At 38.4% G+C, this 15,939-nt stretch overlaps 1 protein-coding gene and 1 non-coding gene across 2 annotated transcripts in view; both read left to right on the top strand.

Annotated features, from left to right (window-relative positions):
* LOC134808083 (collagen alpha-1(III) chain-like) overlaps positions 1 to 15,939 on the top strand; it is a 432,853-nt gene that overhangs the window by 324,343 nt on the left and 92,571 nt on the right. The gene's annotated exons all lie outside the window — the stretch shown is intronic.
* On the top strand, positions 426 to 528 carry LOC112208425 (U6 spliceosomal RNA). The gene has a single exon (XR_002942910.1). It is a non-coding gene; the product is annotated as a U6 spliceosomal RNA (small nuclear RNA).

Below are 15,939 nucleotides of genomic sequence, written 5' to 3'. Positions count from 1 at the left end.
GTGGAGGGTGGAGGGTCTTACTTCAATGTTGCTGGCTGCTGACTAATCAGGGCGGTGGTTGCTAAAGGTTGGGTGGTTTGGCTGTGGCAATTTCTTTTTTTTTCTGAGATGGAGTCTTTTTCTGTAGCCCAGGCTGGAGTGCAGTGGTGCAGTCTCGGCTCATTGCAACCACCGCCTCCCGGGTTCAGGTGATTCTCCTGTCTCAGCCTCCTGAGTAGCTGGGATAATAGGGACACACCACCACATGCAGCTAATTTTTGTATTTTTAGTAGAAACCGGTTTTCACCATGTTGGCCAGGCTGGTCTTGAACTCCTGACCTCAAGTGATCTGCCTGCCTCGGCCTCCCAAAGTGTTGGGATTACAGGTATGAGCCACCACGCCGGGCCTCGCTGTGGCAATTTCTTAAAATAAGACAACACAATACTTGCTTTGGCGGCACATATACTAAAACTGGAAAAATACAGAGAAGATTAGCATAGTCCCTGAACAAAGATGACATGCAAATTCATGAAGCATTCCATAGATTTTTTTTAAAAAGACAACAATAAAGTTTACTGTATTGATTGACTCGTCCTTTCACAAAAGGAATGTAACATACAATACTGCTTCATAGCATTTTACCCACAGTAGAACTTCTTTCAAAATTGGAGTTAATCCTCTCAAAGCCTGCTGCTGCTTTATCGACTAAGTTTGAGGAGTATTCTAAATCGTTTGTTGTCATTTCAGCAATGTTCACAGCATCTTCACCAGGAGGAAATTCCATCCCAAGAAACCATAAGAGACATATGCTCATCTATAAGAGACAACCCCTCATCCATTAAAGTTTTGTCATAACATTGCAGCGATTCAGTCATATCTTCAGGTTCCACTTCTCTTGCTCCTTCTACCACATCTGTGGTTACTTTCTTTATTGAAGGCTTGAACTCCTCAAAGTCATCCATGAGGGTTGGAATCAACTTCTTCCAAACTCCTGTTAATGTTGATATTTGCCCCCCCTCCCATGAATCACAAATGTTCTTAATGGCATCTAGAATGGTGAATCCTTTCTAGGAGGTTTTCAGTATATTTTGCCCAGATCCATCAGAGGAATCACTATCTTTGGCAGCTAGAGCCTTATGAAATGTATTTCTTAATTAATAAAACTTGAATGTCAAAATTATTCCTTGATCCCTGAGCTGCAGAATAGTTGTGGTGTTAGCAGACGTGAAAACAACATTAATCTCCTTGTACATCTCCATGACACCTCTTGAATGCCTAGGTACATTGTCAATGATTAGTAATGTTTTGAAATGTATCTTTTTTTTCTCAGCAGTAGGTCTAAACAGTCTGAAGAGTGGGCTTAAAATATTCAATAAACCGTGCTATAAACAGATGTGTTGTCATGCAGGCTTTTTTGTTCCATTTGTAGAGCATGGGCTGAGTAGATTTGGCATAATTTGTAAGAGCCCTAAATGCAGCTGGTGACTTTAAGTTGCATCCAATGATCTTTTGGAATGGTAAAAGATAATTGGATGCAACTTAAAGTCACCAGCTGTATTTGACTCAAATATGCAGTCAGCCTGTCCTTTGAAGCTTTGAAGCCAGACATTGACTTCTCCTCTCTAACTATGAACGTCTTACATGGCATCTTCTAATTTAAAGCTGTTTCATCTACATTGAAAATCTGTTGTAGCCACCCTTGTTAATGATCTTAGCTAGATCTGAATAACTTGCTGCAGCTTCTCCATCGGTATTTGCTGCTTTACCCCTTACTTTTATGTTATGGAGATGGCTTTTTCCCTTCAACCTCGTGAACCAACCTCTGCTAGCCTCAGACTTTTCTTCTGCAGCTTCCTCAGCCTTCGTAGAATTGAAGAGAGTTAGAGCTTTGCTCTGATGTTGTGGCTGGTTCGATCTTCTATCTAGACCTTTTAGACTTTCTCCATATCAGCAGCAAAACTGTTTTGCCTTCTTATCATTCATGTGTTCACTGGAGTAGCACTTTTAATTTCCTTAAAGAACTTTGCCTTTGCATTCCAATTTGGCTAATTGGTACAAGAAGCCTAGTTTTTGGCCTGTCTCAGCTTTTGATATGCCTTCCTCAAAAATCAAAAATCATTTCTAGCTTTTGATGAAAAGTGAGAGACCTGTGACTCTTTTTCACTTGAACACTTAGAGGTAATTGTAGTGTTACTAACTGAGCTAATTTTAATATTATTGTGTCTCTGGTAATAGGGAGGCCTTAAGAGAAGGAGAGAGATGAAAGAAAATGATCAGTCCATGGAGAAGCCAGAACACACACAACGTTGATTATGTTTGCCATCTTATGTGGGCACGGTTTGTGGTGCCCCCAAACAATTGCAATAGTAACAGCCAAGATCACTGATCACAGATAGCCATAACAGATATAATAATAATCAATAAGTTTGAAATATTGCAAGAATTAGCAAAATGTGACACAGAGATATGAAAGTGAGCACATGCTGTTGGAAAAGTGGCACCGATAGACTTGCTTGCGCAGGGTTGCCACAAATCAATTTGCAAAAAAATGCAGCATCTGTGAAGTACAGGAAAGAGAAACATAATAAAACAAGGTTTGCCTCTATTAATTAATTTCTTTATTCTTTTTTGTCATTATAAAAACCTATGTAATTGCTGGCCAGATATTCTGAGGACCCTGAGATGTAAATCATACATTTATTTTCTCTAAAGCAGGTTAAGGAAACATTCAATCACAAATCACCTTTTTAAAAGTTAATTCATTGCACTAAAATTGACTGTAATTTTGAAATATTACAAATCATTTGCTAAACCGTATTACTAGGTTTGTAGACTTTTTTTTGGCATGTGGGGATTGATAAGCATTGAGCCAAGGGTAGTGGTTTTCAGTGTCTATCTATCTTTATTTATATATATATACATATGTGCTCATATATTGCAAAGGTCTTTCTTAAAAGAAATCATAAAATGAAACCTGCATATGTGAAGTAGCTAAAATATTGCTGACAGTATTGAACTGCACTCTCCCTTTACCTCGTACCATTGCCACTTAATGGGTCCTAAGGTGCTGCCCCAGAACTCTTGGGGTCTGAAAAATATAGTTGAGATCCATTGGGCCAGCAGACAAAAAATGAAGAAAAGCATTTAGATAACTCCTTGATACAGTAACCTCTGTCCTCCTCTCACATGTATTAATAGATAGTAAGTAACTGGGATAGTAGTAAATGGGTTGAAAGGTAATCTATCTTTGTTTATCTGCTTGTGAATCATTCATATATTGCTCATGAACCAAAGAGATTTTGACTCTCTCTTCCCCATCCCATTTGTCTAGACATGTAGAGGACGGTGTTCTGTGATCATACTTGGTAGGACTAAATTAGATCGTTGTATGGAGAAAACCAGAATACACTTGTTTACAGAGTTCTGTGCTTCATCGTCCTGTAGAATCAAAAGGAAAGATGGGAGACTAATATGGGCTCCCCAGTATTTTATTTTGCCAAAAAAAGGATACTTCAAAGAGCAATCATTAAAGGATACTTCAAAAAGCTTTGATACTTCATAAAGGAAAGGATACTATAACAGCAAAATTTTGGAATACCATAATCTCAGAGTTGTTCAAGAGTCAACATTGGTGGCTACTTGAACAGAAGGAAGAATATTTTCTTTTTGGAATGGGACTTGGGATTCAACCCCAGCTCCGCTGTTATTACCTATATAACACTGACTAAGATAATTAATCTTTCAGACCCTCATCTGCAAGATGAAAACATGTATCTCGTGTGGTTGTTAGAATGCCACCAATGAATAAATGCCACATTCCAATGGTATTTGGTATATAGTAGGTGCTCAATAAATATCCATTCTCTCCCTCTTGCACTGCATTCTTCCTTTCTCTTGTTACTTATATTAGAGGATTGTTTTGATGTTCAAATAAGACAATAATGAGAAAATGCTTGGTGAACCATAAAGCACTATTTAAATTTGAGGTTCATGGGACATACAGTGCTTTGCATTAAGCATATGCATTTTCCTTTTTATAAGATGTGTAGAAAACTGGCACAATCACACTCAGGAAGCAAAATGTAATGCCTTTGTCTTATTTCTTGAGGGCTCACGTGGTCTTTTGGGTGAAACTATACGTAAAATATAGATGGTATTTTAGAAAGTACTGTCCATATAGTGCACATAGTGTTGCTTTTGCATGTTTTTAAAACAAAGAACATTAACCAGTCAACTCACAGATCTTCCTGTATGACAAACTAAGGTGTAGTTATAAAGTCCATTGGAGCTATAAAGTGTTTAGAGTTATATTGCATTAAGTGCTATTGCATTCAATCTCACCAAGCTGTTAAGGTGTTTTATAATGGGATGTAAATATTTATGGTCTGTTTGAGAATAACCAAAGAAAAGTGCTTTTCATTATTTTAGTTCATATGCTATTAGCCAGGTATATCTTTTAGTCTTTCAACGCTTTCATGGCTTGGGAAAATGATGTCAACTTTGGGGCAATATATGGTTGGGGAAAAAAATTAGTCTACTTTTGTTACTGTGTCAAATTGCCCGGGAGCTGCTTTGCTGAAGGAGTGCCTGGGTAGCACATACTACATCTTCTGTGTATTCTTTTGGTACCAAGTAGAGCCTTAATAATGCTTCTATAGATGTATAATGAATAATAGTTGTCCACAGCTAACAAAACACTGTAACATTCTGCAGAGAAACTGGTGAGTTTCACATTCTTAACCTGATTTGATACCTCCCAGATAGTTTTAAGTTAAGAAAAAGTATTTCTGCTTTAAATTCCTTTCCTTTAAAGAAAACTTGAAAAACAATTGCATATGTTTCCTCAAGAATCAAATTCTGTTTTTAGGACTCCATCTTGGTTCTGACATTTTTGTGTGTATATCTCTAAGGCTATTGCAGCCATCAGAGGTAGTTCATGCAAAAGAAGTTAAGCTATTGCTCATCACTAAAGCAAATAGGAAAGTCTGGAAGACACACTTTTTATTAAGGAAATAAGAAAAGGCGATACTATTTTCATGATCACATACTGTACTTTACAACATCTAGTTATAGAAAACGGGAGAGGTTAAAGATCAAAAAAATAACGATTCAAAACCACTTTGTTCTCAGATCTGTCACTGTGGTTTTTGTCAGATAAGTTTAAATCCTGGTAATTGGTTTATGCCAAAGGACAGAGGAGAGTCATTTCAAAGCTTTCCTGTTCACAGACTATTAAATTGCCAGATATAACACTCACAACAAAGTGACACATAATTTAGAAAGAATGTAATGCATGCTTTTAATCAGAACAACAATAACACACACAAAAAAACTAGTAACAAGTATGGAAATGGCAGAAAGCATTGAATTCAGTAATGGACACAAATAAAAAGCAACTGCCCGACAAAAACAGCTGTGAATGGTCTATGTACCCCTCACATCCCCCCACCTCATAAAAAAGATATTCACATTTGGCAATATGGTTACAAATGTAAATCACTGATTTCTTGCAAGACCATGACGGCCCTGTAATACATATCAAATCAGTCCATTTTAGATCTGTAAAAGGATTCTTTCAGATGTGAAGACTTGGGAGCAACTGTGAAACTGTCTTTATTCAGATCCTCTGAAATATAAAGCGGCAATTTTAGACCACCATGGATCTTAAGGCATGCCAACTGATGTTTATAACAACTTAGCCTTCAGTTTTTTTGTATTTGATTTTATTCAATGTCTGTCGATGAGTATATTTAACTTTGATGTTTCCTGCAGGAATTCATTGTCTTTAACTTTTATTCTATGTTTTAACAGGCAGGTAATGAAAAGAATGATTTGCATGTTGAATTTATACCTCAGGCTATCTCCACAAAGAAGAGAGGTCTGAAGTTACTGTTGTGGTGGGATTTCCCTCCTTAATAATAAATTCTATCGGAAAGGTGGAGATGTCATTAAGAATCAGGTTGGAAAGAAATTTTCAACATGACTTTGACAGATGAAAGCACTGATTATTATTTATAGAAGAGAATCTATTTAAAATATACACTTTCTCAATTTAAAGAAGTTAAAAACTTAAAAACAGAACTACTATTTCATAATTTAGACATTAGGGACTATGTAGAGAAATCACTTCATTTCCAACCAAGTGGACAAAACCTGGAAAACCCCAAAGAAAATTTTAAGGAAAATTAAGAGACAGTAAAGCTGATTTAAAACAGATAACACTTTAATTGGCTTGGAAATAGCAAACTACAAAAATCAACTCAATAAAATTTCATTGAAAAAATTTATTGTTTTTAATTTACTGTTGACAGTTTTTTAGAGCTGAATTACTTAATTTGAACCTAATTAATTAATTCATAAAAGTGAGATAAAAAATTGTTGTTTTTTTCAAACCATGAATCAAACTCTGAAATTAGGTGAGTCTCTTCTACCAATTTGGAAACAGGCCAGTTTCATTATGTGAACTCTCATCCTCTCTTTAAATACATTTACTACAAAGTTCCTAGCAATGTCTTGTCCAGGTCCAGGTGAAAAATAATTTCACTAACAATAACAACAAAAATTCAAGAAGCAATTTTCATCGTCATTTCTCTCACATATCACACCACTTTCTAAACCATGTTTCACTTCTGAAATGCTCTCAGTTTGGACCAGTCTATAATATAAACATTCTGTTTTCTATTCAGTTTTGTAACAGCTGTAATGAGGTATAATTTACATGCTATAAAATTCACTAGTATAATTCAGCGATTTTTAGTAAATTCACAGACCTGTGCAGCCATCAGCACAATTGAATTTTAAAACTCTATTTATGCTTACATTGTTTTAATGATTTTTTTTGTATGTTCATTACCTGCCATGGATGAGATAAGAAGAGTTTTCATAACTGGATAAAGGAATAGAAGGAAAATATTATAGGCAAAAAAGTTAGTATTCCTTTATTCATTCATTTGTTCATCCATCCATCCATCCATTCATCCATCCATTCATTCATTTAACAGATACTGTGTTCTTAGCAGAGGCCAGGTCTGGGGCTTAGTGCTTTTAATAGAAAGATTTTTCAGACATAATCTGGTGGGTGGACAAAAAATGTAGCCTTATTACTACTATGAACATGACAGTGCTATCATAGGGTATTCACAGGGCAAGGTGGAATGCACAGGAGGTTAGAGCCGGCTCCCTGGAAGAAGGGCTTTTGAAGAGTGGGTGAGGAGTAGCCAGTCAAAAAGAGCAAGGCTGCGTCAGTGCTTATGGTCTCACCACCCTGCGCCTGTCTCTAAGCAGGTTTGACCTGGGGCATTCAGCAGGCATAGCAGAGCCTGGAATCCCAGCCTGGGGAGGTGAAGGGAGTGGTGAGGCTGGAGTGGTGAGGCTGGACCAGACCTGATGGACCCTGAGCAGGCTCTCAAGAAGTCTTTGTTCACATGCAAGGCAATTCAAATTACTTATTAGATTTTCCTGGTCTTGAGGATTTGAGAAATTGTACCCTGTAAGATTTAGCCTCCTTCACGTTCATTGTATGAAAATATTTGAATGTAACTGCGATTTTATGTGAGAAAATAGGGTTCTCCTTTTATCTTTCAAGATCAACACATGATTATCTATTAACCTGGCTTCCATATCATTTACATGTATAATAGTTCAAAGTCTTTGATTCCAAAAGAGAGAGGAAAATATTAATAGAGAGAAAGATTGAGAAAGAGAGAAAGGAGAGAAACGCTGACGGTGTATGCTAATAAATTTAATATAGAGAGAATTTCTGGCAATGATTTTCAGTTTCAGTATTTAAGTTGATATTAGTCATGATTCATTATTCCAGGATTCACTTCCAAAGTCAAGGGTCTGAGGAAGCTGAGGAAGCGTTTCTCAGTGTGGATTCTAGGGCTACTAGACTAACACTTTGCTTACTGTGGGACTAAATGTTCTTTGGATATTGACATTGTAGAGCTAATATCTGCTTGGACACATTGTGTGCTTCCCTGCATCTCTCATGGCCAAGAAGCCCACAGAAAAAGCCCCAGCATGTATGGCTTCAGCTGGCTGTGGATAATTAGGGAGTCTGCTTCGTGTGTTGCCTCCCTGGGAAGAGAGCTAGCTCAATCCATTGGTATGGATTGTTCTGCCAGTGTAACATGATCGTCAATTACTGCCCAGCCTGTTAAGCAGACTATCCTCTCAAGATAACTGAAACACAACTGGAGTCCCTGACTAGTCCATCCTCTACAAGAAATGTGAATGTCATCCCAGCCAGGTAAAACTCTTTAATCAGAAAATATATTTTGTTCCTTGCAGTTGGCTAACCTCCTGGTCAAATAAAATGAATATTTCCAATTAAGGTCCAAGAATGGTTTCAACAATAATTTTTCTTTTCAGAGAGAGCAAATTCTAGAAGTGGTTGGTTTTTTTTCATTCTCTGAATCTACATACCAGGAAACCCTGTGGATGAAGGTGGAAAGGCTGATCCCTCTTATCTAGTCTGACACTAATAAAGCTGTTAACAAGGTTCAACTGAAGCAACAATGGATAAGAAGAGCAGAGCCGAATTCCTTAGATCAGCCCTATTAAGTTAGACAGATGTCAAGTTTAATCAATCTGGTGACCCTAAGGACTTTGGCAAATGCCCTTTTTTATATCTTAATGCTGTTTTCAGCTGTTACATTAACCTGTTTTGCATAGATGTAATTACCCTTCATAGATATTATGTAATCAGGGCAGTTTAAACTTATCTATCAGTTTTATTTATCTGTACCTTATAATAGAAAAGCTTCCTAGCATATTACTTACTTTAAATTTAAGGGATTTAAAGAAATTAATTTCAGGGCAGTTTTTATTTATTTGTTTTTATCTGTACTTAATAATAGAAAAGCTTCTTGGTGTGTCAATTTCCTTAAATTTAAGAATGAACATACAGGCTAGGCACAGTGGCTTATGCCTTTAATCTCAGCATTTCAGGAGGCCGAGGCAGGTGGATCGCTTGAGCCCAGGAGTTCAAGACCAGCCTGAGCAACATAGCAAGTCCCTATTTCTACAAAATATTTTTTAAAGTAGCCAGGTGTGGTGGCTTGTGTGTGTCTGTAGCCCCAGCTACTTGGAAGGCTGAGGTGGGCGGATCACTTGAAACTGGGAGATTGAGGTTGCAGTGAGTGGAGATCGCACCACTGTACTCCAGCCTGGGTGGCAGAGTGAGACCTTGCCTCAAAAAGAACAAAAGAAGAAAAAAAAAGAGAGACAGAATGAACATACACACAAGAATAAAAAAATAGAGCCTATAAAAATGCATATTTAAGATACCCAAGTATAGTTGTATACTATATGTATTTATGGTTTGGGGAGAGTGACTTAAGGTATGCATGTGATAATAAATAGGCCTGTTTATGCATTTTGTTAATGAACTAGTACACTTCTTTCAACTATCATTTAAAGAATTCATTGACAGCCGACTCGAGTTGTTGTTTTCTCTAGTGGCCGATACCTAGAAATGCAACGTTTCACAGTTAGGGAGTTGTTTCTTTGACATGAGACTTTCCAGCACAAGTGATAATGACCTCAAAAAATTTACATATGAATAGTTGGATGTTTAATATAGCATTTTTTAAAAGTAAATTCTTACGGGTGGAAGAGAGGGCATGCGGGATAATAGTAAGAGCTGAGGTGGTGGAGTAGAAATGATAGGAAAAGATGGGCAAAGAAAGTGGAGCGGGGAACCTGGGGGCTTTGAAAACTGACTTTACAATCTTTCCTGGGTTTTGAGCAGATCATTAATTCTATCAGTGAATATTCATTAAACACCTGCTCTGTACTCAGTAGTGTGTTGCAAATTATCTGTCATTTGCCTTTTGGTTGGACTTTGTAGATTGTGGAGTAAAAGGAATTCAATGAAGAAGAATAATCTATAACAACTATTCTGCCTTTAGCTCCCTGGAGTGGGCCTTATAGTGGTAGATTTCTATCTTGTCTTTATAGAAATGAGAAGATAAACACTTTATTGTCACTTCTAGTTAAAAGCTAACTATATTCAAACTGAAGTTGGATACATGTAGGTTGTATTTGAGATCCTAGAGCACAAATGACATCCAAACTTTAGGCAGGGGGATTAAGCGTCAGTTCCTCATCTGCTTACTGCGGGGCTAAATATTCTTTGGATATTGACATTGCAGAGCTAATATCTGCTTGGACACATTGTGCGCTCCTCTGCATCTCTCATGGCCAAGAAACTCACAGAAAAAGCCCCAGTATGTATGGTTTTAGCTGGCTGTGGATAATTAGGGTGTCTGCTTCATGTGCTGGCCCCCTGGGAGGACAGCTAGCTCAATCTATTGGTATGGATTGTTCTGCTAGATGACTGTAATACCTTCCTCATGGGTGGTTGTGAGAATGACAAAAATGTATTTAACATACCTGGAATGTATTTAAAGTGCCTTACAAAAATTAATTAAAGGCATAGTGCCTGGGACAAATGAGGAAGTCCCTGTCAATTGTAGGAGGAGAAACACAGTGAGAGGAGATCCATCAGGAAGTGAGCACCTGATCTAGCCAAGGGGTGAAGAGGTCCTAGTTATAGTGAAAGCTGTGGAAATAGGATTAAGTTACTTTTTACAAGAATTACTTATTGTACAAGCAATATTACAGCAACAATATGAGAAATCAAAGTCAAACAAAAATTACTCCAATACAAACATTTCTCAGATTCTAACAGTCCTTTAAAATTTGCTCATGTTCTTATCTACTCCTTGTTTACATGCACACATGTGATGCAACTATAACACAGGCACAATTTTACATTCTCTGCTTTTTTTCCCTTATGTAATTAAATTACTTGTTTACCTGATATCGGACACTAAGTTGTTTCTGGATCTTTTCACTATAATGAATCTTGTAGCAACAAAAATCTTTGTGCTAGTACTTTTGCTCATCTTTCAGGCTATTTCCTTAGAAGACATTTCTTGGGTAGGAATAACTGGTGAGAGGTCATGAACATTTTATGTCTTTAAGAGTATTGCCTAATGGGTTTCCAAAAAGGTTGTTCTGGTTTGTACCAGCCTTGTTAGTGAATGGATAGATGCGCAGTCCACCTGACAACCTCATCAACAATGGTGAGGCAGTGTCATTATTTTTAATTTGTCCTGTAAAATAATAGATGTAAGGTGTCTTACAATCTGCATTTCTTGGATAGCAAGGAAGGTTGAATATTTCCTCATATTTCTTTCCTGATTGTATTCCCTCCAACATAACATTGTTTGTTCTGGCCTTTCCCCATTTTGGTGTTGGAGTACTTGAGGAGCAAAGAAGAGAAGAGAACTCAGACCCTGCTCTTGGCACTTTAAATGCATCTTCTCACTTAATCTACATAGAACCTCAGACAGGTGGGTACTCCCACCTGCATCTTATAGATGAGGAGACTGGGTCTTGAAGAAATTAAATTTCATACCCAAAGTTGAATTGCTGATAAGTGGCAGTAGTTAGACATTTTTCTTATCATTTTATATGAGTTTTTATGTAATATAAATATTAACTCTTTGGGGAAAATATTTTCAGCAAATATGGATGACAATCTGTTGTTTGCTTTTTTCTGAAATTATGCTATTTTTGCTCTGCAGAAGCTTAAAATTTTCCCCTGAAATGATGGATTCTAGAGATACTGGAGTGGTGGATTGGGCCTCAGCTTCTGCCTTATTTCAGTACCAAGACCAGCTCAGGGAGGATCAGAAGAAGGCAAGAGACAGAGCTGTATGTGGATCATTTGCTAATGATTCTGCAATTGAAAGCGTCTCCCAGCCTCTCTCATGACTTCACATGGGATGAGAAAGTGTACCAGGAGCCTGTTAGAGGCTCTCTGTGGATGAGCTGTGCTCCTAAGCTACTTGCTGGGTGGTCTCCAAGTGGTTCCTGTGTGGTCACTATATTACTACTTTATCCACTCCTGCCAAAGAATATAAAGAGCCCCATGACAGGCCACATATAAGACTGCTGGCCCTCCCAGTAGGACCATCAAGTATATATGGCTGGTATCCAGTAAAGACAAAGTCATAAGCTAGTTTAGTGCTAGTTTTATTTAGAAGAAGGACAGAATCTCATTGAAATGGGTCTCCATTGTAGCTATGTTGTTAGGAGCATGAGTTGGAAGTTTCTCAATGGCCTAGCCTATAATGAATGGTTTGGATCAGAATAGGGATGGCAGTGCCAGAGGAAGCGTTTTGGAGCACAGGAATTGTAAAGGTCTCCTCTTATGGCAGAAGGGCTATGATATGTTACATGGCTATTTGAAATACCTTAACACATCACCCAAGCTGGTCTGCCCTGTCAGGCAGCTGACTCTAACCCAGCTGTAGGGGGCACAATAGCATCCCCCAGGTGTGAGCCTGCTGGGATGGGAAGATCCAGCAAACTCCCTGTCTATGAGGCTCAATCCAAAAATAATTAAGAGAAGCCTTTTCAACAGGGGAAAAGTGAACTCTGGAAAGTCAGGCCAGCAGCCAAGTTTGCCTAGGCTGTTAAATTCTGCCCAGCTCAGCTTTGCAGACACTGTGACAAAGTCTGAAACAGCACTTTTGGTTTTTGCCATCATCACAACACAAGATATTATTCACATCCTGTAAGAAATGGTGGCCGTTCTTTCTCTTTCCCTGAAAAAGTGATGACTGTTCTGTTATCTGGAGCACAGAATTCCCAGAGTCCCAAACATTCCGTTTCTCAGGTACTTCAAGGACCAGGGGCTTTTGAACAAATGGCGTCTGAGGATGAATACATTTTAGAAATGTTCCTCTCCCTTGTGTTTATATTAACTCTGATTGTACTGTCAGGCTGGGCTCTGATCACAGAAAACCACAAAAGTACAGGGATATAAAAGTACAAGGACCTCATGAGAAGTGTATGGGTGGTGGCTGATGATATCTTTCTACATTTGAGAATACACTAAGCTAATTGAAATAGTGACTACATATTATAGGCAAATGACGGAGACCATTTGTAAAATATTTTTGTTAGTATTTTAAGGTGGAAACCTTGAGCTTGTAGATGAGGAAATTAGTAGGAAACTGAATCAGCTGGAAGATAATTCAGGAGGGATATTTGGGACACCCAGAAATCTGACACAGTTCCTGATATAAGCTGGTCTGTAAATCCTTGTGGTTAATTGGTGGGTGGCTGTCGGTTATGACACTCCCTGGGCTCCCTGAAGGGATGAGAGCCTCCCCCAACAACACTGCTTAATCATGTACCAATTATAACTTTGTCTTCACTTTCTGTCTCACAGAATGAATGGTCTCTATCATTTGCCCGTAATATGTAGTCATTATTTCAATTAGCTCAGTGTATTCTCAACTGCCTCTTTTTTTATGTGCATGTCAAAGTTTGTGTTTTCTCTCTGAGATTCTTAGCTTCTTTGCAATATAAGCCTCATTTGCTTAGAGACTTTATTTAGTGCCCTACCATGCAACTTATACTTGGGGGCTCTCTTAACTACTTTTGATGATGGCAATAGTGACCACTGTTCAGCTGTCCCACTACCGAAAACCAGAACCCTCCATTCTTTGTGAGGCGAACATCTCAAGGGCTGTACGTCACACCATGGGCTGATTGTAATCTTGGGGCTAGTTAATCCCAAACACTGTTCACTGCAAACTGATGTCCCTTTCATCTTACGACTTCCTTGCTTCCTGCATTCCTGTTATTTATAGTATACCAGGAACAAACCACTCCCAAATTTCTCAAGAGGATTTACAGTTGCTACTTGCAATTCCTCACCCAGCTCACATCTCCATCCCTTGCAGCCTGTGTTCTGCTATAAACCCTCTGCTGCTCTCCCAGAGGTGGATAGTGATACCTCTGCTCAGTCCGAGGGCCTATTTCTCAGTCCTTGGTTTTTTGACCAACGTATTTCTGTTGCCCACATTTAACCTGACTCTGGGCTTCTGGAACAGTGCATTTTCCCTACCTCCTTCTCTGACTGCTCCTTCATGGCTCTCTCTCTTTTTGTGCCACCAGAATATGGGTGATCCTCAAGCACTTGCTTCTCTCTAAGCATGCTGTCTCTTGGCAACCTGATGCAGAGGGATGGCTATGATTATCACCTCCCTTTGGACAATGGCCACACCTGTACCTCTAGCCCCAAATCCTTCAAGCTTCAGACTCACAAGCTCAACCTTTTGTTTGCTTTTTATCTGCATAATATGTTTAACACTTCAGACTCTACATGCGTATCCCTGAACTCCCCTTTTCCCCTGCCTGTGCTCCTCCTGACATTACCATTTCTGTTGATTCTGCACTAGCTCCCAGATACTTCAGAGGGGAAGTGTAAGGCAAGTCCTGTTTGAGAAAAGGCTCTTCAACTCTCATTTTTATTCCCATTATTATCACCATATTTTACCTCCTTTTTACATCTTGCCTGAGTTTTTGCAACAGCTTTCTTCTTAGAAACTTTCTTTTCAACTTTTATTTTTTACCCCAATACTCTTGAGGCACACAACACACTGTAACAATGTCTTGCCAAGGGAATTATTCCCAATTACCAGTAATGAATGGTGTGGGAAGGGCATTTCCAATAGAAGCCATATCAAAATCTTTGGGATCAGACTGTGCAGTTTGAAAAAGCCCTACACCTGATTTGTATATGCCCCAAAGAAGACACATACACCTCTCCCTCCTTGCTTCTGCTACCTTGAACATTTTTCTAAAGGCTATGTGGTCACTTTTCACTCTTTCCTATTTGCTGCTGGCAGATTAATTTTCTTGATTCTCAATAAAGATTAAGATACAATTCTTTCTTTCCTCTAAAGCCTTCCATGGTTCTCTACTGCCTGCTAAAAATCCCAAACTTCTTAACCTCACTTCCTTGATGAATCTTATCATTGTGACCTCTCAACTGTCTTCTATGCCTACTCTATATTATAGCCAAACAGGGATTTCTCTGCACACCCCAGGCTACTTCACCTTACCACACCACTCTCAGTTTGAAATGTTCCCGCCCTTCACCTCTGCCTAGTGAAATCCCTTGTAGGTCCAGTATCATTTCTACCAGGATATCTTCCTATTCCTGGGGTTTGAAGGACCCCTCTCTTGTGAACTCCCACAGGACATTGTTTGCAGCTCTTGTTCAGCACTTCTGTTATAGTTATTTGTAAAGTTGTCGTTTCTCCCATATCAGAGTGTAAATTTCTGAAGAGCAGAGATTCATTGCCAATTTCCAGTACCAGGACTTTAATAAATGATATATAGCCTACTTATAATATAGAGTCCTTGAATTTTGTTTCATTCTTTATTTATAATGTACTCTTCTATTCAAATAAAATATTTTGAAGTAGGTTGCCATACTGAACATAAACAAACCAACACATTAAAGTAAAGATTAAAAACCGGTATTAGAGATCATCTAGATGAGGGGTCAGTAAACTACATCCTGTGACCCAGTTCAATCCACAACATGTTTTTACAAATAAAGGTTTATTGGAAAAAGGTTATATTCATTTGTTCACATATTGTCTATGGTTGCTTCCATGCTACTGTGGTCAAGTTTAATAGCTGTGACAGAGACCATAAGACTTGCAAAGCCTAAAATATTTATTATCTTGCTCTTTACAGAAGTTTACCAACCCCTGATTTAGATCAATGATTCTGAACTCAAGTGAGGTGAGAAAGGGGACAAAGGAATGAATGGAATACGGGTGCTCAGGATAATCTAGGGTAAGAGCCCAGCTTTGAATCCTCACTTTCAAATTGAACCAGTTACTGATGAGAATCTATCCTCTATTCTCTCAAGGCGACATCTTTGCTCAACACTAGGACCTTTTCTGGGGGGCCTTTTAGTCACTTCTTGGTCAGTGCCCTATGGTTATAGTGAATCAGTATTACTGATGAACCTGTACTGTATCCTGCTACTGTGGTAAGGAAGAGAAGTTGGAAAAATTGATTTAGAAAGAAGGGGAGCATAATTATGCCAGGAGCTCTCAGTGAGCTAGTCATGG

The sequence above is a fragment of the Pan troglodytes genome, chromosome 13 (genome assembly GCF_028858775.2).
Source record: "Pan troglodytes isolate AG18354 chromosome 13, NHGRI_mPanTro3-v2.0_pri, whole genome shotgun sequence".
NCBI lineage: Eukaryota > Metazoa > Chordata > Mammalia > Primates > Hominidae > Pan > Pan troglodytes.
Note: the sequence above shows the minus strand (reverse complement) of the source record. Positions and strands in the feature narration are given on the sequence as shown.